Source organism: Hemitrygon akajei, chromosome 13 (genome assembly GCF_048418815.1).
Source record: "Hemitrygon akajei chromosome 13, sHemAka1.3, whole genome shotgun sequence".
NCBI classification, from domain to species: domain Eukaryota; kingdom Metazoa; phylum Chordata; class Chondrichthyes; order Myliobatiformes; family Dasyatidae; genus Hemitrygon; species Hemitrygon akajei.
Genome location: NC_133136.1, coordinates 78192120 through 78214893, shown reverse-complemented (window position 1 = coordinate 78214893; position 22774 = coordinate 78192120). Strand labels below are relative to the sequence as shown.

The window sequence follows — 22774 nt, the reverse complement described above, 5'->3', positions numbered from 1 at the left end:
CTGTAATGTTCACTGCTGAGGTAATGGTTTCTCTGTAGCAGCAACGTTTGGGTTATGACTGGAGATAACAGCACTGTTGGATGCATGTTCGCCAATCCGAGATTGTTGCTTTGATTTGTGTATCTGGAAGGATGTTTTCTCACGGTCTTTTTGTCGAGGAGAGATGACAAGGGAAGACGCGTGTGGAGAGAGCTGGTAGAGCACCAGATGGAGTGGACTGGGATCTGAGCGTCCGAAGATCAGCGATGCTCAGAGGAGACCGATGGTGGAAGAGTGACTACCAAGTGAGCTCCAATGTGAACTTTTGACTTTTGCTTGAATTGAGCCCTTTTTTAATTTTCATTTCTAACCCTATACTCAGATTAAGATTCATAAAGTTCAATCATTTATTTGCATACGGTGTACTGTCTGATATTTTGCGTTGTGGGTTTGTAACTGGGCAGTTCATTACACAGCATCCACACAAACGTGATTTCTCAGTTTAGCGGGGCCAAAGGCTGTTTCCCCTAGACGAACAAGAGCTGGGCCTGTCTGAGGGTTACATGTAAGCTATACAACTTTGAGATTTGTCTGCTTATAGGCAGCTACAAAGCAAGAAACTTGAAAGAACCTGATTTAAAAAAAAGGCAAATTCCCAATGCACAGATAAAGAGAAGGAACACATCATGCAAACAATAGAAGCAAGCAATAGCATTCCAAACAAAATTGAATAAGTAGACCCGAATCCCTAGAGCAGCTGACGTAGGCCTAAAAGCCTCGGTCTCAGTGCATCATACAGCAGGGCAAATCACCATGAAGTTTGCAGATATGAAGTGCGTAGCAATGGGAGCATGCTCACAGCCTCAGCGCCACGTGTAGCCACAAAGGTGGAGGTTTGAAATCAGAGATTTCCTTCTCCTAGATGAGCTGTCAACTATAGCTGATAAACCGCGTCTGCCTGAAGTGACTGGTTTTAAAGCACCAGTAGCCCACCTTTGCCCCTTCTCCAGCTGCCACAAAACAACAAATCTCATGACTTCTACCAGTGATTTTAAACCTGATTCTGATTCTGAATATTAAGTAACAGCTCTAGCTGATACCAGGATCACCTGCCACTGAGAGACTTTTAAACTGGATGAAGGTTTGTGTAATAATTGCTTCATCTTTTGAAACAGGTTTTTTTTAAAAATCACCTGTCACTTTGAATTAAGTTAATGGCTTTTCAGGACCATGGAAGGTGGACATGGTTATTCTGACTGCAGGTGTATGAGCATTAATGTTCTACTTGAATCAGTGCTGGGATCTCAGTTATCGGTGTTATGATTTCAGTGAAAATGTAGGTGTAGGATTAGTAAGTTTGCACACAGAGTTGTAGATAGTGAACAAGATTGTCAGTGGGGAGGAGCAAGACAGTGGTGGGCATAAATATGCTAGCAACACAAGTGGTATTTAGACGCATAAATGTGCAGGGAATGGAAGGATATGGTCCATACACATGCAGAACAAATTAATTTAAGTTGGCATCATAGTTTGCACAGTCATCATGGGCTGAAGTACCAGTTCCTGTGCTGTGTTGCTCTATGTATATATGCAATGCTATGAGCATACTGTGCTTAACTTTCATAACAAAAACTTCACTTTTTCCTACAGAGTAGCATACCTACTATGGAAAACAATATAAAACATCTATGCTTTTTTTAAATGTAAAATCAAATCTCCAATCTGGACACCTCTATCTGGAGATGTTTAAACAAGGTTTTCTGAAGTGAAGTTTGAAATCAGGCACACATGAGGTTCTTGGCTGCTTTTGATCGAATTATTGGAGTTCATCTTTGGTGGGAGTCAGATTGTTTCTGGGCAGTTTTAGTGGTCACATGTGTTAAGACATGAAACCTGGTTGCTGGCCTATGCATATGCCCAGAGAGATGCTCTCCTGACTTAAGACATCATCCTCCTGTTAGATTCAGAATTAATTTCCTCACTAATTGGAGTTTAATAGCAACTTGTCAGATTCTGAATACATTGGGTGTTGATAATTAGAGTTTGGAAGTGGTGCATATCATATTGTACATTTGTTCCCGACTGCCACTGAAGCTTCAATTCATAATTGCATGGGGGTTTGAGCATGACAGCTTTGAAGGAGGAGATAATAACTCAGGAGACAAAACCTGTTCAGTTTTTAGTTACGTTGCTTTAACTCGTTATCTGTTGGATGTTGGAATAAACCAACATGAATTTGCAGAGTTTGGACAGACAGTTTAGTGCATTTACATTTGGTTTCAGAATCTGAGATAGACGGTAATACTGGCTAAGGCTGTAGCCTTGGTTAATATCCTTCACTGAAATTGACCAGGTTGCACATGTTGAAAGAATATTTTGTGTGTACAAGCTTTGAAACTAGCAGGTGAATTCCATATAGTTTTTCTTGTGGAGATTATACAGAGAACATAGGTAATTTCATTAATAGGAGTTTTGATAAGTCCTGTTCATGGGTGGCAGAGCTATAGAGGGCTATGATCTGGGTGCAGGTCGATGGAACTAGGCAGTTTAAATGTTTCAGCATGGACTAGATGGGCCAAAGGGCCTGTTTCTGTGCTGTACTTTTCTATGACTCACTGATTCTAATTCATTTCAGTTTGAGAAGAATATTTCAATATCGTTCATTGCATTACCGAAGTGCTGGAAATACTAAGTTAAAGTTAATTAAGTTATTTATTCATGAAGCATTTTACAGAGCCAGCAGACGTATATATCAGCTTACTTTCAGACAACCGCTCCAGGACTCTCCCCAGATAGTGCAGCAGCACAGCAGTGTCAGTTTTAATGGAAGGATTATTGTCCACGGATCGGTATTACATTTAACATACATATTTTGAATATCTCTTATCTAATAATGAAAAGCAAAAGAAAGCATTCCCCCGAAAATAGAATGTCCATGTATCTGACCAGTTTCCGGCATGAAGTACTCATTCATTGGGTGTCATAGAGCAATACAGCATGGAAACTGGTCCTTCAGCTCAACTGGTGGCCAAGATTCCCATCTAGGCTAGTTCCATTTGCCCACATTTGCCCCATACCCCTCAACAGCTTTCCTAGCCATGAATCTGTCCAAGTGTCTTTTTAACTGTTCCTAAAGTAGCTGTGACAATCACTTCCTCTGGCAGCCTATTCCATGTACAGACTGCCACCTGAATGAAAAAGCTGGCTCTCAGGTTTCCACTGAACCTTTCTCCTTTCATATTCATTCAAAATTCAAAGTTCAAAGCAACACACACAAAATGCTGCAGGAACTCAGCAGGCCAGATAGCATCTATACAGTCGATGTTTTGGACCGAGACCCTTCAGTGGGACTGGGAAGGAAGAAGAAAAGTCCAAAGTTCAAAGTTTCGAAGTAAATTTTATTATCAAAGTACATGCAGTATACATCACCATATAAAACTCTGAGATTCATTTTCTTGTGGATATAGTCAATAAAACTACAAAATAATAACCATAACAGAATCAGTGAAAGACTGCCCAACTAGATTGCAGAAGACAACAAGCTGTGCAAAGAGAAAAAAGGGAAAAAAACAACAACCAATAAATAAATAAATAAATAATAAATACTGAGAACAAGAGAAGAAGAGTCCTTGAAAGTAAGTTCATTGGTTCTGGAAATATTTAAGTGATGGGGCAAGTGAAGTTACCCTCTTTGGTTCAAGAGCCTGATAGTTGTAGGGTAATAACTATTCCTGAAGCTGGTGGTGTGAATCCAGAGGTACCTTCTTTCTGATGGCAGCAGTGAGGAGACAGCATATCCTGGGTGGTAGGTGTCCCTGATGATAGATGCTGCTTTCCTGCAACATTGTTCCATGTAGATGTGCTCAGTGGTTGGGAGGTTTTACCCATGAAGTACTGGACCATATCCATTACTTTTTGTTGGATTTCCCGTTCAAGGGCATTGATGTTTCCGTAACAGGGTGTGATTCATCCAGTCAATATACTCTCCACTACACATCTATAGAAGTTTGTCAAAGTTTTAGATGTCATGCTGAATCTCCATAAAATCCTAAGAAAGCAGAGGTGCTGCTGTGCTTTTTTTATACGCTGGGTCCAGGACAGGTCATCCAAAATAATAACACTAGGAATTTAAAGTTGCTGACCCTCTCTGCCTCTGATCCTCTGATAGGAACTGACTCATGAATCTCTGGTTTCCTTCTCCTGAAGTCTATACTCAGCTCTTTGATCTTGCTGACATTGAGTAAGGGGTTGTTGTTATTTTTGTTATAATCCTGCTCCTTTCTCCTTAAACCTATATCCTCTAGTTCTTGATTTCCTCAACCGTGGGAAAAAGCGTATGCACATTTATTCTATGCTTGCCCCTCGTAACTTTATGCACCTCTATAAGATCGTCTCTCATTCTCCAACAGTCCAATGAATAAAGCCCCAACCTGCTCAACATCTCTTCACAACTCAGTCCCTTAAGTGCCAGCAACATCCACATGAGTCTCCTGTATTCTTTTTTCACCTTAATGACATTTTACCTATATCAGTGTGATCAAAATGGAACATAATATGTCCTTCCCAATTTATAGAGCTTTCTGATTTTGGTTCCCTGAGGCCTTTTGCTGAAATGCGGTGTCCTGGCTCTGCAGGATTAGTGCTGCATCCTCGAATTCTACATCAAGCCTCCATGCAATCATCTTCTCACAGTGATCCCATTTCCTCTGACTTTTGCAAATATCATAGCCACATATGATCTAGAGTCTTGGATGTGTGAAGCCTCACTTCCTTTTGCCACTTCTGATGTCGATCTCATGTGAGAGTCATCCTTGCTGTGTTCCAACTCCTTTGATAGCATATTTGTTGGAGTAACATGCTTACTTTCTTTTGGCTGCCTCTGGTTGTCTTCCTATGCTTGTTGGTACCTTTGCTTCTAACCTTTCGGTTGTTGGGAATACTAGTTGATCTATTTGTTAGATTCCGCGGTGGGCTGCTCATTGTTCCTTGGGTTAAGGAATTGGAGTAGACTAGGCTATACAAGTAGGAGCCTGGGTGTAACAAACTACCTTTCTTCAGCAGTTCCATGTCCACTTTTACAACTATCTCACTCTTTACAGTATTTAATACAAAGAGAGATAATGTTCCTTGGTGATTAAACTGCCAATCCTTTGAGAACCTCAAAGTTGTCTGCTGTGAATTGCATTTCACTGGATACTTCGATGTTTCAATCTGCATGTGACAAATAAAGCTAATCTTTAATCTTTAAATCTTTTTTAAAAATCTCTAAAACTGTGGTCAGTTATCTCCAATCTGTGCCTATTTTTGATTAATTCAGTTTAGGAATAATAGATGGTGAATGGATGCTTTCCAAGACTCTCTCAAAAATTTAGTGTTTTCTTATCTAGTTGAAACACACTGTATGTGATGAGACATTTCCCCAGGCTTGTTGGGAATTTGGTCAAAATAAAGTGTTTCCTTTGGTTGTTTCCCTTCTAGTTCTGCAGATCATGAAGACCATGGCTTCTGCTGTCTCCAATCATTCCTCCCAGATGATATTAAAGAGATTAATAAAGAGAATGAAAATCTTGGACCAGTTCAGAATCAGAATCAGGTTTATTATCACCGGCATAGAAAACATAGAAAACCTACAGCACAATACAGGCCCTTCGACCCACAAAGTTGTGCTGAACATGTCCTACCTTAGAAATTACTAGGGTTACCCATAGCCCTCTATTTTTCTAAGCTCCATGTACCTTTCCAAAAGTTTCTTAAAAGACCCTATCGTATCCACCACCGTTGTTGGCAGCCCATTCCACACACTCACCACTCTCTGCGTAAAAAAACTTACCCCTGACATCTTTTCTGTACCTACTCCCAAGTGCCTTAAATCTGTGCCCTCTTGTGGCAGCCATTTCAGCCCTGGGAAAAAAGCCTCTGACTATCCACACGAACAATGCCTCTCATCATCTTATACACCTCTCTCAGGTCATCTCTCATGCTCAGTCGCTCCAAGGAGAAAAGGCTGAGTTCACTCAACCTGTTTTCATGAGGCATGCTCCCCAATCCAGGCAACATCCTGGTAAATCTCCTCTGCACCCTTTCTATGATTTCCACATTCTTCCTGTAGTGAGGCGACCAGAACTGAGCACAGTACTCCAAGTGGGGTCTGACCAGGGTCCTATATAGCTGCACCATTACCTCTCAGCTCCTAAATTCAGTTCCACAATTGATGAAGGCCAATACACCATACACCTTCTTAACCACAGAGTCAACCTGCGCAGCTGCTTTGAGCGTCCTATGGACTCAGACACCAAGATCCCTCTGATCCTCCACGCTGCCAAGAGTCTTACCATTAATACTATATTCTGCCATCATATATGACCTACCAAAATGAACCACCTCACACTTATCTGGGTTGAACCCCATCTGGCACTTCTCAGCCTAGTTTTTGCATCCTATCAATGTCCCACTGTAACCTCTGACAGCCCTCCACACTATCCACAATACCCCCAATCTTTGTGTCATCTGCAAACGTACTAACACACCCCTTCACTTCCTCATCCAGGTCGTTTATAAAAATCACGAAGAGTAAGGGTCCCAGAACAGATCTCTGAGGCACACCACTGGTCACCGACCTCCCTGCAAAATATGACCCATCTACACCCACTCTTTGCCTTCTGTGAGGAAGTCAGTTCTGGATCCACAAAGCAATGTCCCCTTGGATCCCATGCCCCTTTACTTTCTCAATAAGCCTTGCATGGGGTACCTTATCAAATGCCTTGCTGAAATCCATATACACTACATCTACTGCTCTTCCTTCATCAATGTGTTTAGTCACATCCTCAAAAAATTCAATCAGGTTCATAAGGCATGACCTGCCCTTGACAAAGCCATGCTGACTATTCCTAATCATATTATACCTCTCCAAATGTTCATAAATCCTGCCTCTCAGGATCTTCTCCATCAACTTACTAACCACTGAAGTAAGACTCACTGGTCTATAATTTCCTGGTCTATCTCCACTCCCTTTCTTGAATAAGGGAACAACATCCACAACCTTCCAATCCTCCAGAACCTCTCCCGTCCCCATTGATGATGCAGAGATTATCGCCTGAGGCTCAGCAATCTCCTCCCTCGCCTAGGGTATATCTCATCTGGTTCCGGCGGCTTGCCCACGTTGATGCTTTCCAAAAGCTCCAGCACATCCTCTTTCTTAATATCTACATGCTCAAGCTTTTCAGTCTGTTGCAAGTCATCACTGCAATCACCAAGATCCTTTTCCATTGTGAATACTGAAGTAAAGTATTCATTAAGTACCTCTGCTATTTCCTCCAGTTCCATACACTCTTTCCCACTGTCACACTTGATAGGTCCTATTCTTTCACATCTTATCCTCTTGCTCTTCACATACTTGTAGAATGTCTTGGGGTTTTCCTTAATGCTGCCCGCCAAGGCCTTCTCATGGCCCCTTCTGTCTCTCCGAATTTCCTTCTTAAGCTCCTTCCTGTTAGCCTTATAATCTTCTAGATCTCTAACATTACCTACCTCTCTAAACCTTTTGTAAGCTTTTCTTTTCTTCTGAACTAGATTTACTACAGCCTTTGTACACCATGGTTCCTGTACCCTACCATAACTTCCCTGTCGCATTGGAACGTACCTATGCAGAACTCCACAGAAATAACGCCTGAACATTTGCCATATCTCTTCCGTACTTTTCCCTCAGAACATCTGTTCCCAATTTAAGTTTCCAACTTCCTGCCTGATAGCCTCATAGTTCCCCTTACTCCAATTAAACATTTTTCTAACTTGTCTGTTCCTATCTCTCTCCAATGCTATTGTAAAGGAGATAGAATTATGATCACTATCTCCAAAATGCTCTCCCACTGAGAGATCTGACACCTGACCAGGTTCATTTCCCAATACCAAATCAAGTACAGCCTCTCTTCTTGTAGGCTTATCTACATATTGTGTCAAGAAACCTTCCTGAACACACCTAACAAACTCCACCCCATCTAAACCCTTTGCTCTAGCGAAATGCCAATCGATATTTGGGAAATTAAAATCTCCCATCACGACAACTCTGTTATTATTACACCTTTCTAGAATCTATTTCCCTATCTGCTCCTCAATACCCCTGTTACTATTGGGCGGCCTATAAAAAACACCCAGTAGAGTTACTGATCTCTTCCTGTTCCTAACCTCACCCACAGAGTCTCCATAATCCCTCCATGATGTCCTCCTTTTCTGCAGCCGTGACACCATCTCTGATCATCAGTGCCACACCCCCAGCTCTTTTGCCTCCCTCCCTGTCCTTCTGAAACATCTAAAACTCGGCACTTGAAGTAAGCAGTCCTGCCCCTGAGCCATCCACATCTCTGTAATGGCCACCACATCATATCTCCAAGTACTGATCCACACCCTAAGCTCATCGGCTTTGTTCACAATGCGTTAAAATAGACACATCTCAAACCGTCGGTCTGAGCACGCCCTTCTCTATCACCCACCTATCCTCCCTCACACACTGTCTCCATACTTTCTCTATTTGTGAGCCAACTGCCTCTTCCCCAGTCTCTTCAGTTCAGTTGCCACCCCCCAACAATTCTAGATTAAACTCTCCCCAGTAGCCTTAACAAACCTCCCTGCCATGATATTGGTGCACCTGGGATTCAAGTGCAACCCATTGTTGCAAAGAGAACGGGGTGAACCCAAATGCAGGACACAGATAGAGGGGTAGAGTAATCTAAAGTGTTTATTAATGGTTTCAGGGAGGGCCGGGGAGTGAAGACTAGGCAAAGAAAAAACGAGGAGCGAGGAAGGCTTGACCGGGGATCGAACCCATGTCGCTATGGTTGGAACGCGGCGTTTCACCACCCAGCCAACGGAGAGTGTAGGTGGGTGGCAGAGTGAGGCAGAGCAGGGGTGCAGAGCAGGGTGCGAGCATGGCTTGAGAAACGCAGGCGGAAGGACGAACGGGAAGACAGGTGGCATGCAATGCTCCAATAAGCACGGACAGACAGAGTTAACACAGGCAAAGAGTGCGGAGACAGGACTTGGAATACACAATTCTAAGCGGCTGAGAGACAATTAACACAGGCAAACAGTGTGGGTGAACGGAGGACCAGGAGGCAGGCAGAACTTTTCTTGACACAGGGGGTTGCTGGAGCTGAACGGCAAACAGGAGACAGGCGGCAGGCAAAACTTATCTTGACACAGAGGGTACAAAGGCAAGCAGCAGACAATACTTTTCTTAACACATAGAGATGGAGTTACACCGGTAAACCTCGGTACTGGTAAACTTCGAATACACCATTCTGAGTGGCTGGGAATGTGAATTGCTGCACTGGCTGAAGCAACGATCTGGCAACGAGTGGATGCAAAGCTGGGGTTTTTATGCAGCAGGTTTAGAAGAGAATCAGGTGCCGCGATTAAGGAGCCGAGGAGAACACAGGGTAAAAGGGAATCAGGATAATAAGAGGAATTAACGGTCGGGACCGTTATACCCGCCCTTTTTGTACAGGTCACACCTGCCCCAAAAGAGGTCCCAATGATCCAGAAATCTGAATCCCTGCCCCCTGCTCCAATCTCTCAGCCACGCATTTATCCTTCACCTCATTCTATTCCTATTCTCACTGTCACGTGGCATGTGACGTGAGATTTGTTAACTTAGCAGCAGCAGTTCAATGCAATACATAATCTAGCAGAGAGAGGGAGAGAGAGAAAAAAATAGTAATAATAAATAAAATAAGACATAATAATAAACAAGTAAATCAATTACGTATACTGAATAGATTATTAAAAATGTGTGAAAACAGAACTACTGTATATTTAAAAAAGTGGGGTAGTGTCCAAAGCTTCAATGTCCATTTAGGAATTGGATGGCAGAGGGGAAGAAGCTGTTCCTGAATCACTGAGTGTGTGCCTTCAGGCTTCTGTACCTCCTACCTGATGGTAACAGTGAGAAAAGGGCATGCCCTGGGTGCTGGAGGTCCTTAAAAACAGACACTGTCATTTTGAGACACTGCTCCTTGAGATGTCCTGGGTACTTTGTAGGCTAGTACCCAAGATGGAGCTGACTAAATTTACTACCCTCTGCAGCTTCTTTTGGTCAAGTGCAGTAGCCCCTCCATACCAGACAGTGATGCAGCCTGTCAGAATGCTCTCCACGGTACAACTATAGAAGTTTTTGAGTGTATTTGTTGACATGTCAAATCACTTCAAACTCCTAATAAAGTATAGCTGCTCTCTTGTCTTCTTTATGACAACATCAATATGTTGGGACCAGGTTAGATCCTCAGGGATCTTGACACCCAGGAACTTGAAGCTGCTCACTCTCTCCACTTCTGATCCCTCTATGAGGATTGGTATGTGTTCTTTCGTCTTACCCTTCCTGCAGTCCACAATCAGCTCTTTCATCTTACTGATGTTGAGCGTCTTACTTCCCTTCACCGGGAAGAGATGCGCCAGGGACATCCCCCGCTTGAACAAACCTCCCTCTTTGTAGTGTTCCTTACAATCACAGCCATCCTGTTTGCTTATACAACAGAGGGCTTCTGCAGTTCGGGCCTCACCAGTACCCCAGCAGGCATGCCAGACTCCTCTTCGTGGTCTTCTGTAGCTATAGTCGATGAACAGCATCCTAACGTAGGTGTTTGTGTTGTCTAGGTGGTCTAAAGCCGTGTGAAGAGCCATTGAGATTGCATCTGCCATTGACCTATTGTGATGATAGGCAAATTGCAATGAGTCCAAGTCCTTGCTGAGGCAGAAGTTCAGTCTAGTCATAACCAACCTCTTAAAGCATTTCATCACTGTCGATGTGAGTGCTACTGGGCAATAGTCATTAAGGCAGCTCACATTATTCTTCTTTGGCACTGGTATAATTGTTGTCCTTTTGAAGCAGGTGGGAACTTTTGCCCGTAGCAGTGAGAGATTGAAAATGTTCTTGAATACTCCTGCTAGTTGGTTGCCACAGGTTTTCAGAGCCTTACTAGGTACTCCATCGGGACTTTCTGCCTTGCGAAGGTTCACTCTCTTAAAAGACAATCTAACATTGGCCTCTGAGACAGAGATCACAGGGTCATCAGGTGCAGCAGGGATCTTCACAGCTGTTGTTGTGTTCTCCCTTTCAAAGTGAGCATAGAAAGCGTTGAGTTCATCTGGTAGTGAAGCATCACTGCCATTCGGACTATTGGTTTCGCTTTGTAGGAAGTAATGTCTTGCAGTCCCTGCCAGAGTTGCCATGCATCTGATATCACCTCCAACCTCGTTCGAAATTGTCTCTTTGCCCTTGAAATAGCCCTCTGCAAATCATACCTGGTTTTCTGTTACAGTCCTGCGTCTTGATTGCCACAGATCTAGCCTTCAGCAGACGATGTACCTCCTGGTTCATCCACGGCTTTTGGTTTGGGAATGTACAGTAAGTCTTTGTAGGCACACACTCATCCACACAGGTTTTAATTTCCAAGTCCCAGTGAGGACTTGGAAATTAACTAAGAGGCTGGAGTTGTTTGATATTTTGAAATCATGGAAGAGGTTAACAGCATAACTACATTGTACAAGAAGCATATTTTGTTTCATTGTTTAATACTACTAGTTTCTAATCCACAATTAAAGATAATTAAATAAGCAGCTACTTAGTTTAACAAAGAAATTGTAATTATATTTAATAAAATAGTTCCTCAGTTAGGAGTTAATACTGGAACTATTTGTGCAGAGGTCAGATTTCTTTTTAACGCCAAACTGGATTAAAGGAAGGTATATTTTATTTGTGAAGTGTTCCTAACTAAGCATAAAATTGCATTAAAATTCTAATACATTAAAGTAATCATAATAGGATTTGTCAGAATTTGATGGAGTATTATACTGTAAGTTTAGCCACTGCTTCAAGTAAAAAATAATTACCTACATTTAAAAAATGCAATATCTTTGAGCATGCATAAACATTGTTAATGCAACATATATGTAAATAAATCATGGTTGTAATAAAGGAGGGGGCCATTTAATCCTTGTTCATGTTGCTTTTAAACAATGTCTGTAAGTCATTTCCCCAAAATCATAACCTGGTTCTCCTAAACAATCAATCATTTTTGTTTTGTCCATATGATTAGTCTTTAGTCCATTTCATCTAGCTGCTAACTATCCTCGATTTCCTCACTGATATCTATAAGCATATTGCCACTCAATGGCACTCCTAGATCAAGCTTGCATCAAACACCAAAGCAACAATTGCATTTGATGACCTTGTACACTGTGCATTTTCATTGAACTTCCAGTTATAAAGCAATTTTCTGCCTAATTAGAAACACATGCTTCTATATTACAAGTGAAATATGCCTTCCTTGAATTCTGCTTGTGGTCTTATCTCCAACCACAGGCAATCTAGTCATCTACCCTTGTCATTCAATGACTTGCTATTGCCAAATCCTTGTCTTTTCAGAAGGTACTATACACGAAAAACAACTGGACCACTCACATAAACACATGAAGATCAGATCAAAGGTTGGGACAATGCTTTGAAATAATGTTTTTTCAATTTTTAATGCAAATTGTTTCCTATCTTGCTTCTCCCCACTTGAATTCCAAAAAGAAAATGCAGAAAACGCTCAGCAGGTCAGGCTGCATCTGCACAAAACAGCACCAATACTTAACTTCCAAATTGTCAATGGTGAAGCATTCAACAGCAATGGCCCCACAATCAGGAATTTCATTTCTGAATCCCTTAAGTAGTGTCTTCCTCAGATTTTTAGGCTACATTAATTTCAGTGATATAAGCTAATGCCACATCCCATTTTTGTTGGAAACATGAGATGGGAAAACTGACAAATTTACCAATTAAGTCAGTGTACCATCAGCTTGGGACAAAGACAAAGTGCTAAAATATTAAAGCAATTTTAAAAGCTGGGGTATTAGCAGAAAATTAATTGTAAAGGAAATAAAATCTAATATTCACGATAATTTTTGATTGCATATAATTGTTAAGAACATTCTAAAAGAAAAATCTTCCAGCAGTTCTAATCTTGTGTAGTCTATGGCTCCTATTGTTTAAACCAATGTTGATTTATATTTCAAAGCAATTTTAGTAAGCATTAATCAATATATACCCAATTGATTCTGAATGTAAGAACTAAGAAAAGTATCAGCATGTCACCATTTTTATAAACACAAGATAGCATCTAAGTCCCAGAGCAAACAAATGATTTCAAAAATCATAACTGTGGGGTTAATTGCCAGTGCTGCCTGCAGCAAGAGAAGAAATAGGAGGATAAATGAGACCAGCGTACATCTAGAGGGGTGGTGTAGGACGGCGTGAGTCAGATTTCTGAGGCATTGGTAGTAATTTTGGGGAAGGCAAGATTAATACAAATTGGCTGAGCTACACACTGAAAACTCGGATTAATCTCTTCATGGGATTGTTTGCTGATGGGTTAAACATATGCAAGGGATTGGGATATCTGAGCAGAGAGTTTATGGGGGGGGGAGGGAATCAAGGTTGGAAATGAAAGCAAAAGAGGAGGTAAGAATAAAGAATGGAGAGAATCAAACCGTCGCAATGGATCTGACAGATAGAGTTAATGCAAGGAAAAGATATAATTAAAAGCACTCTAGCTAAATACATTTAATATCTAAAAAGAAAACCAGTCAATGAATTAACAGCAAAAATAGTGATATACAGGTATGATATGATAATCATTATAGAGACATTGTTTATGAAGAGACCAGAGCTTGGAAATAATATTCAAGTATATTTTGCTTTTAGAAAGGACAAGCTGAAAAATGTGAGGGAGTGGCTCTGCTGATGAGAAATAATTACAGGAGGGATGATCTAGTTTCAGGAAGTGTTGATGCAAGAGATTCTACAGATTCTTGAAGATCGTGGAAAGACTGGCAGGATCTATGCAGGGGAATAAGCAGTTGATGTTTCAGGCCCTTCACCAGGACAAGAGAGGAAGGAACCAGAAATAAAAATAAGAAAATGGGGAAGGGAACGAGTACAAGCTGGCAGATAATAGGTAAGACCATGTGAGGGGGTAGGGGAGAGGATATGATGTAAGAAGCTGGGAAGAGATAGGTGGAAGAGGTAAACAGCTGAAGAAGAAGAAAGCTACTGTAATAGGAGTGGACAGTGGATCATGGGAGGAAAGGAAAGAGGAGGGGAACCAGAGGGGTGATCAAGAGTTCAGTTAGATCAGCCTCCACTAATAGAAAATTGTTGAAATCATTTATTAAGCAACTAATAGTGGAATATTTAGTAGGTCATTATTGAATTAAAGAAATTGATAAGGTGCACACAATATAAGACCTCATGTGGAAACATTAGAAAGAAATACATTAGGCACATTTAAGCAACTCTTAGGCACATGGAGGTAAGAAAAATGGAGGGCTATGTGGAACTCAAGTGTCAGATTGATCTTGAGTAGGTTAAAATGTCTGCACAACATCGTAGCCTGAAGGGCCTGTAACGTTCTGTGTTCTATATTAGGGTTATTCACCGTGAAATTCAGTCTTTTATTCACCTGGAGAAAATCATTTGTATATTTAATATATCCTATATCTGTTTATTTGTTCTCTTTAAACAAATCATTAAGCTAGTGCATTACAGATATGTTAATGATAAAGTATTATTTATCTCCAAACTAGCCAGATTTAATATGGATTCTATCTATTGGTCATATCCCAGATCCAATGTTCCTCTTCTTCTTTGTCAATTGCCAGGATACTTAATCTTTCTTCTTTGTGTTCTTATACGTTTTTTTTTCTGAATATTGGGGCTCCTTAAATCCCAGCTGAGTCCATCAGCCACAGGGGAGCATAGAAAGGCAGGCAGCACAGTGGCATAGTGCTTAGTGTAATGCTATTATAGAGCGGTTCAATTCCTGTTGCCGTCTGTAAGGATTCTGCACGTTCTCCCTGTGACCACATGGGTTCCTCCAGGTGCTCTGGTTTCCTCCCTTATTTCAGAGGCATAAAGGTTAGAAGGTTAATTGGTCACATAGATGTAACTGGGTGGCTTGGGCTTATTGGGACAAAAGGACCTGTTACTGTGTTGTACCTCCAAATAAAAATAAATAAATTGATGATTGTTTCTGACAGCTTCTCCATGTGGGTTGCTTGACCAAGATTTCTCACATGGCTATTGCACTAACATAACCTGAGCCTTTAATTATCTCTTATTGCCAAAAAACCAATCAGCTTTTCTGCCTGATGGCAAGGCCTTGGATGTGATTAGAGACATCATAGACTGGGCTGATTGTTCTTTACTACAAACACAGAGCCAATGTCTTTATTGTCTGTATTCTTGCAGCAGAATAGTTCATCCTGTGATGCTGGTGGTGTACATCTTCGATGTTTTTATACATCTCCTTGCTGATATTTTCTTAGCATTCTTGGAGAACTTCCCAAACAATTAACCATCTTTGTATGTGGCAGCTTCTAAATGTTAATTCACACTGTCCATTCCTCTGTTCTGGGATAATTATTTAAAATCATTTGTGTTGTTCTACTTCTCACAATAATATGGTCGTGTGAAGATAGCTTCTTTTCCTATCACTTTTTCTGCAGGTTTAGCGGCTAGCTACATGTCCGTGATCATAATTTTAGAGAAGTTAGCATGGTAAAGGATTGGATAATTAGCAAGGTGCAATAGGATAACAAAGTAATTTTCAGGTTGGTAACCTGTAATGGTGGATACTACAGGGATCCATAGCTATTTACAACGTAAGTAATGCTATAGTGGATGGAAAAGATGGGCATGCAGATGATACTAATGTAGATAGAAATGCAAACTGTAATGAGAATATAAAATGTTCACTGAAGGATATTGATAGACTCAATGAGTGACAAAATGTTGGCATGTGGGAAAACCTGAGGTTGTTTTTTAGAAAGATTTATAAAAGAACAGTACTATTTAATGGAATATTGGCTTTTAATTTCATGCAGCTGGAGTATAAAAGGAAGGAAGTCATACTACAGTTGTACATCACTAGAAGCAAGCCACTTCTGGAGCACTGAGAATAGCTTATTGAGGAAATATATATTATCATTGTGAAAAGTTCAGAATGGTTTACTAGAATAAACTTGTGTCTGGAGGGACGCTGTTATGAGAAAAGATCGAAAGCTTGGACCTGTTCTCATTGGATCTTTGATGAATGAACAACAACCTTTGCTCCAGGGAGCTGAGAAGTTTGAAACTTTGAGTACATTATAAGCTGAGAAAACTTGTTTTATGAATGAGCAAGGACATCAAAGACTTTGGAAAGAGGCAAGAAAGTGGACTTGAAGAAAGATGGCAGCACACACAAAACGCTGGACAAACCCAGCAGGCCAGGCAGCATCTATGGACAAGAGTACAGTTGACGTTTCGGGCCAAGGCCCTTCATCAGGACCCTTCAGCATTTTGTGTGTGTTGCTTCGATTTCCAGCATCTCCAGATCTTCTCTTGTTTATGATCGAAGAAAGCTGGATTGGCTCAGATCTTATTGAATGGAATACCAGGCTAGAGGGGCCAAATGGCCTTGTTCCTTTCTCTTATGTCTTATGCACATTCACGTTCATACCTCATTTGCACTGCTTGATTACTTGCAAAGTATTCTGAGAACTAACCAGGTAATTTGTAAATAATATGAGCTAGCTAGACAGGCAGCAAAGCAGTATTTTCATCATGTTGTAACACCAGGTTCAACCAAACTGTATCTAGCTGCTGTTAATAAACCGAGAATATCTTACATTCACACAGAATATGAATTCATCTCAGCTGTGGTCTGCAAATCTGTTTGAACAGTCAAGTTATTTCAAAATGATTCTGTTTGATTGTATCTAGAATGCATGATATATTGGTTGGAACTACCAGATATTCGTTTACCCATCTCAGTTGTATTATTTTATTCACATGTATTGCATTGTGACTTTAGTGTAGTAGTGAGCTGTGTAATAACTTACAGTGAGATGATTAACACTACCTTTCAAAGTGATTTACTGATGAATTGCAATTACTTCTACAAGAAAGGATTAGGCGAAGAAATAAAATGGATTGTAGAATTTTCATTTTGTACATTCTGTTTAATTCACTGCTAAGAACGAATACATTTACCGGGATTATGTTTAGCAATTGAAAGAAATCAGATTAGCTTTCACTTTCGAGAATCATTGGCTTTGCAAAAGCTTTTAGAGAGAAATTTTAAATGACATCACTAAAGTAATTGTCTTGGAATAGTTACTGAGCTGGCAGTATGAAACAGCTCAAATAATAGTCCGATAGGCTCGGATATTGCTGCCGCATAGAAGGCCTTTCTCACAGGCATCAATGTCGCAAATGGTGAAATTTAACAAATAAATATTTTTGTGGGATACCAGTACCACTCACACGGCAAACAAACTTAGAAATTTTATAAATTAATACTGCCTTATAAATGGTGTTATCCTAGAGGGATCATCTTGATGATCACTTTTGGAAAAACTGCAGCCAGTGTGAAATTGGTCCAGTCACTTCTTACACATGATACCTCTTAGAGTGTTTGCCATTTGCCCATGATCAATTGTACTAGTCACACACATGGTTCCTCCACTGACAGTAGAAATCGGAACATTTTTTGCAACTCATAACTTCTATTGCTTACAAAGAGAAAAATCATGCTAATATGCAGAAAATAAGTCACCATGTATAGCGTCTGCTTTGTGACGTCATTGTCTTGCACATAGTTTCTGCACTCCCCGTGCTCCAAAGGTCTGGCTGATGGAGAGTGATTGATTCACTGGCCTGCTACGTCCTGATTTCAGACTCTTCATCCAAGGGGTCAGTGTGGACATGGTGGAGGATTACAAATACCTGGGAATACGAACTGACAATAAACTGGACTGGTCAAAGAACACTGAGGCTGTCTACAGGAAGGGTCAGAGCCGTCTCTATTTCCTGAGGAGACTGAGGTCCTTTAACATCTGCTGGACGATGCTGAGGATGTTCTACGAGTCTGTGGTGGCCAGTGCTGTCATGTTTGCTGTTGTGTGCTGGGGCAGCAGGCTGAGGGTAGCAGACACCAACAGAATCAACAAACTCATTTGCAAGGCCAGTGATGTTGTGGGGGTGGAACTGAACTCTCTGACGGTGGTGTCTGAAGAGAGGATGCTGTCCAAGTTGCATGCCATCTTGGACAATGACTCCCATCCACTCCATAATGTACTGGTTAGGCACAGGAGTACATTCAGTCAGAGACTCATTCTACCGAGATGCAACATTGAGCGTCATAGGAAGTCATTTCTGCCTGTGGCCATCAAACTTTACAACTCCTCCCTCGGAATGTCAGACACTCTGAGCCAATAGGCTGGTCCTGGACTTATTTCCACTTGGCATAATTTTCTTATTATCATTAATTATTTCTGGTTTTATTTTGCTATATTTCTACTCTATTATTGGTTGGTGCAACTGTAACGAAACCCAGTTTCCCTCGGAATCAATAAAGTATGTCTGCTGTCTGTCTGTTTTTATCACTATGTACTTCTGTAATTTATAACAACTTCATGTCGTGTTGTATTGCTGCCTGAAAACAAGAAATTTCATGTTATTTTAAGTCAGTGATAATAAATCTGATGATTTTTTTTATGCCAATCAAATCTGAGGTGATCATTGGCCCCTTCTGTATGCAAAATGTCATAGTATTTCCTTTCAAGGATTTATGCTCAATTTCACGTATTTTTCAAGAGATATGAGTAGGTGTTAAGCAAAAGGAGCTAAAACTCGATTTCTAGCTGATATTCTAGGTAAACTCCTCCAGCCTGTTCCATCATTCAATATTCTTGTGTACAATTTGTTTAATATGTTTTTCTTGTGAATGATGCTGCTGCAAGGGTTTCACTGCCCCTGTGTGTACAAGTGCATATGACAATACACATGACTTTGATGTTCTTGCAGTGACTCCTGCTAACCCCTAAAGACTGCTCATATTCTTGGATCCAGGAGATTAGTTCTCTACCTACCTGCTGCCTGTAGCCAAGTAATGTAGGTGTCAAATTCATTGGGCCTGAGAGAAAATACTCAGTCTCAATCTCTAACAATTACATTTGGAAACAAATATTGAAGCCAAGTTGCAGGTTAAAGGAAACATTTTACCATCTAGGGAGAAAATTGCCAGAAACGAAGCCTGTAAATGTGTGATTATTAGGAAATATGAAGATCAAAATTGGCTCTTTGATTTACAATCTGATTTCTTTCATGGAGTTTCTGAGGTGAAGTGGGGAGGGCTGGGGGGGGTCACAGTAAAACATATTATTACTTCCAGGACAAATGCATTGTTTATGTAAATATTGATGATCCTCAAATGACATTTTAATACAGAGGAATACACAGCAGTGTCTGTACCTCCAGTTGAACTCTGACTTTTTGTGCGTCTCCCCCAGCTGTCAGTCTGTGGTTTTGTATTGCCGTGTGCTCCTGTCCCCACTCCTGCTCTACTCCGGCCCCTGTATCACTGAGTACTCCGTCTCTCATCTGTTTCTCATTATTACCTGTATTGCTGCCGCCTGTGTCTCATTGTGCTCCACCTATCATCTGCCTCTCTGTTTATTGCTCAGTGTATTTCAGTCCTGCGTTTTCACCTATTTGTTGCCAGATTGCGCCAGTGAATTTTCCTGAGCCTTTCCAGCATTTGTATCTGAACTCTGTCCTTCTGAATATCAACTCTGCCTGTTTCCTGATTCTGGTTTTTGGATTTCTCTGGATGTTTTGATCTCTGCCTGAACTTTGACGCTGACTTTGTTTGCACCTTGGGATTTGCTACTCAGGAAATATCAGAGTGCGCAGAGTACTGGGTCTGCAACTAGATCCCTGCTTCAGCATCCTGACACAGCAGGCAAAGAGAATATTAGCAAATTTGCAGAATGGATGCAAAATCTGGGAAATAAATTTCACTTTACTTTAGCGTGAGGTGGTACTTGTTGGAAGGCTAAGTAGAGAAGCAATCTAATCCTTGGAAAATAAAGATCTACATGGAGAAGAGGGTAAAAGGAGTCCGAGGGTATAGATAAAAAAATTGCTAAAAATAGCAAGGCAGATTGACAAGCTAAATAAAAAGCAAATAACCAAGTGTAACCCAGGTTAATTAAACCCAAAGGTGTAATGTTACAAAGCTCCATCTCAGAAGGGATGAAAATGAGGTTTGCCAAATTTTGTTCCAAAAAAAGAGAACTTGGGGAAAAAAAAAGCCATGCGTAAAAGAGGCATAGCTGATGCAGGTGTGGATAAGAGAGACAGAAATGCAGTAAACTAAATAATAATAAGTACTTTATTGATCCCGAGTGGGAAATTATTTTGTTAGCAGCGACATTTTAAAACACACTTAGCAATAATAGTAAATATAATAATATTAACTAATAATGTACATAATAGTATACACAATAACAATTTACCAGTGTGCAATAATAATATACAAAATAATAAAACAGAGATTATGGTACTATAATGTGTGATCCCCTGTCACACAGAGATGAACCGTTGTACATGTGTATTACATTTGGTAGGAAAGATTTTCTGTAACGATGCTTATGACAGCACTGCTACACACAGCGCTGAATCAATGACACACAGTCGGTAAATCATTTGGAGACTAGTTTATTCAAACTTCGCGGCGCTGGCATTTAATCCCTAGCGTCCGCCCTCTCTGGGCGGAAATGACGTCAGAGGTGCATTATCAAAGTCTCTCCCCGCGCGCTGGCTATTTGTGAGCTGGTTCGCTTTGTGAGCTGGTTCACCTGCACAGTAAGTGGGTTGCCACATAACCCCCCCCCCCCCAGAACCGGCGATACACCCCCCAAAGTCCACAGTCTGGATCAGCCTCTGTTTGGGAGGTCTGCCTCTGCGCCGCGGTGCCTGAACCTCAACCGGCTGCGCCAAGTCCACATGGGCTGGTTTGAGTCGGTCCACTGTGAAAACCTCCTCTTTCTCCCCAATGTCCAGAACGTATGTGGACCCGTTGTTGTTGATCACCTTGAACGGCCCCTTGTACGGCCGCTGTAGCGGTGCCCAGTGTCCGCCCCTTCGTACAAGTACAAACTTACAGTTCTACAGGTCTTTGGATACATGGGTCGGGGTCAGTCCATGCTGTGAAGTTGGTACGGGGGCCAGGTTGCCGAGCCTTTCGTGTAGTCTGTCCAGGACTGCTGCGGGTTCTTCCCCTTGCCCCCTTGGGACTGGTATGAACTCTCCTGGGACGGCCAGGGGTGTGCTGTACACTAACCCGGCCGACGAGGCATGCAGATCCTCTTTGGGTGCTGTGCGAATTCCAAGCAGAACCCAGGGAAGCTTGTCCACCCAGTTAGGTCCTCTCAGGCGGGCCATGAGAGCCGAAGTCAAGTGACTGAGGAAGCGTTCCACCAGTCCGTTCGACTGTGGGTGGTAGGCAGTTGTGTGGTGTAGCTGCGTTCCCAACAGGCTGGCCACAGCCGACCACAGGCTGGAGGTGAACTGGGCGCCTCTGTCGGAGGTAATGTGGGCCGGTACCCCGAAACGTGCTACCCAGGTTGTGATCAGTGCTCGGGCGCAGGAATCGGCAGATGTGTCGGTGAGCGGGACCGCCTCTGGCCACCTCGTGAACCGGTCTACCATAGTTAGGAGGTACCGCGCTCCTCGGGACACTGGTAGGGGGCCCACGATATCCACATGAATGTGGTGGAACCTCCAGTGGGTGGGTTCGAATTGCTGCGGCGGGGCTTTAGTGTGCTGCTGCACCTTGGCTGTTTGGCATTGCGTGCATGTTCTGGCCCATTCACTGACCTGCTTGCGAAGTCTGTGCCACGCGAACTTGCTGGAGACCAGCTGGATGGTTGTCCTGATAGATGGGTGCGCCAAACCATGTATGGAGTTGAAAACTCGCCGCCTCCAGGCTGCCGGGACGATGGGGCGAGGTTGGCCGGTAGCCACATGGCACAGGAGGGTCCTCTCACCTGGGCCTAAGAGAAAGTCCTGCAGCTGCAAACCCGAGACTGCGGTCCTGTAGCTGGGCATCTCGTCGTCTGCCTGCTGCGCCTCCACCAGTGCTGCATAGTCCACCCCCTGGGAGAGGGCCTGGATATCTGGTCTGGAGAGTGCATCCGACATGACGTTGTCCTTTCCCGAGACATGCTGGATGTCCGTCGTGTACTCGGAGATGTAGGACAGATGTCGCTGCTGGCGAGCCGACCAGGGATCGGACACCTTCGTGAATGTGAAGGTCAACGGTTTGTGGTCCGTGAGCACGGTGAACGGCCTGCCTTCTAAGAAGTACCTGAAATGTCGGATTGCCAGATACAGTGCCAACAGCTCCCGGTCGAAAGCACTGTACTTGAGTTCGGATGGTCGTAGGTGCTTGCTGAAGAATGCCAGGGGTTGCCAGCGCCCCTCTATAAGCTGCTCCAGCACCCCACCGACTGCTGTGTCAGATGCGTCCACTGTGAGGGCAGTGGGAACGTCCGTTCTGGAGTGCACCAGCATCGCGGCATCTGCCAAGGCTTCCTTGGCTTTAACGAAAGCGGCCGCGGCCTCCTCGTCCCAAGTAATGTCCTTGCCTTTACCCGACATCAGGGTGTACAAAGGGCGCATGTTACGGGCTGTTGAGGGGAGGAAACGGTGGCAGAAGTTCACCATACCAACAAACTCCTGCAGGCCTTTGACCGTGTTGGGCCGGGCAAAGTGGCGGATCGCGTCTACCTTGGCGGGCAGAGGTGTTGCCCCGTCTTTGGTAATCCTGTGGCCCAGGAAGTCGATGGTATTGAGACCGAATTGGCATTTGGCTGGGTTGATCATGAGGCTGAAATCACTCAGGCAGGAGTAGAGCTGGCGGAGGTGGGACAGATG

General features: G+C 42.5%; 1 protein-coding gene across 1 annotated transcript in view; it reads left to right on the top strand.

Annotated features, from left to right (window-relative positions):
• LOC140737515 (PACRG-like protein) overlaps positions 1-22774 on the top strand; it is a 103706-nt gene that overhangs the window by 3760 nt on the left and 77172 nt on the right. Inside the window, exon 2 of the mRNA XM_073063968.1 lies at positions 131-284. The gene's annotated coding sequence lies outside the window, so the exon portion shown is untranslated. The remainder of the gene's footprint in view (positions 1-130; positions 285-22774) is intronic.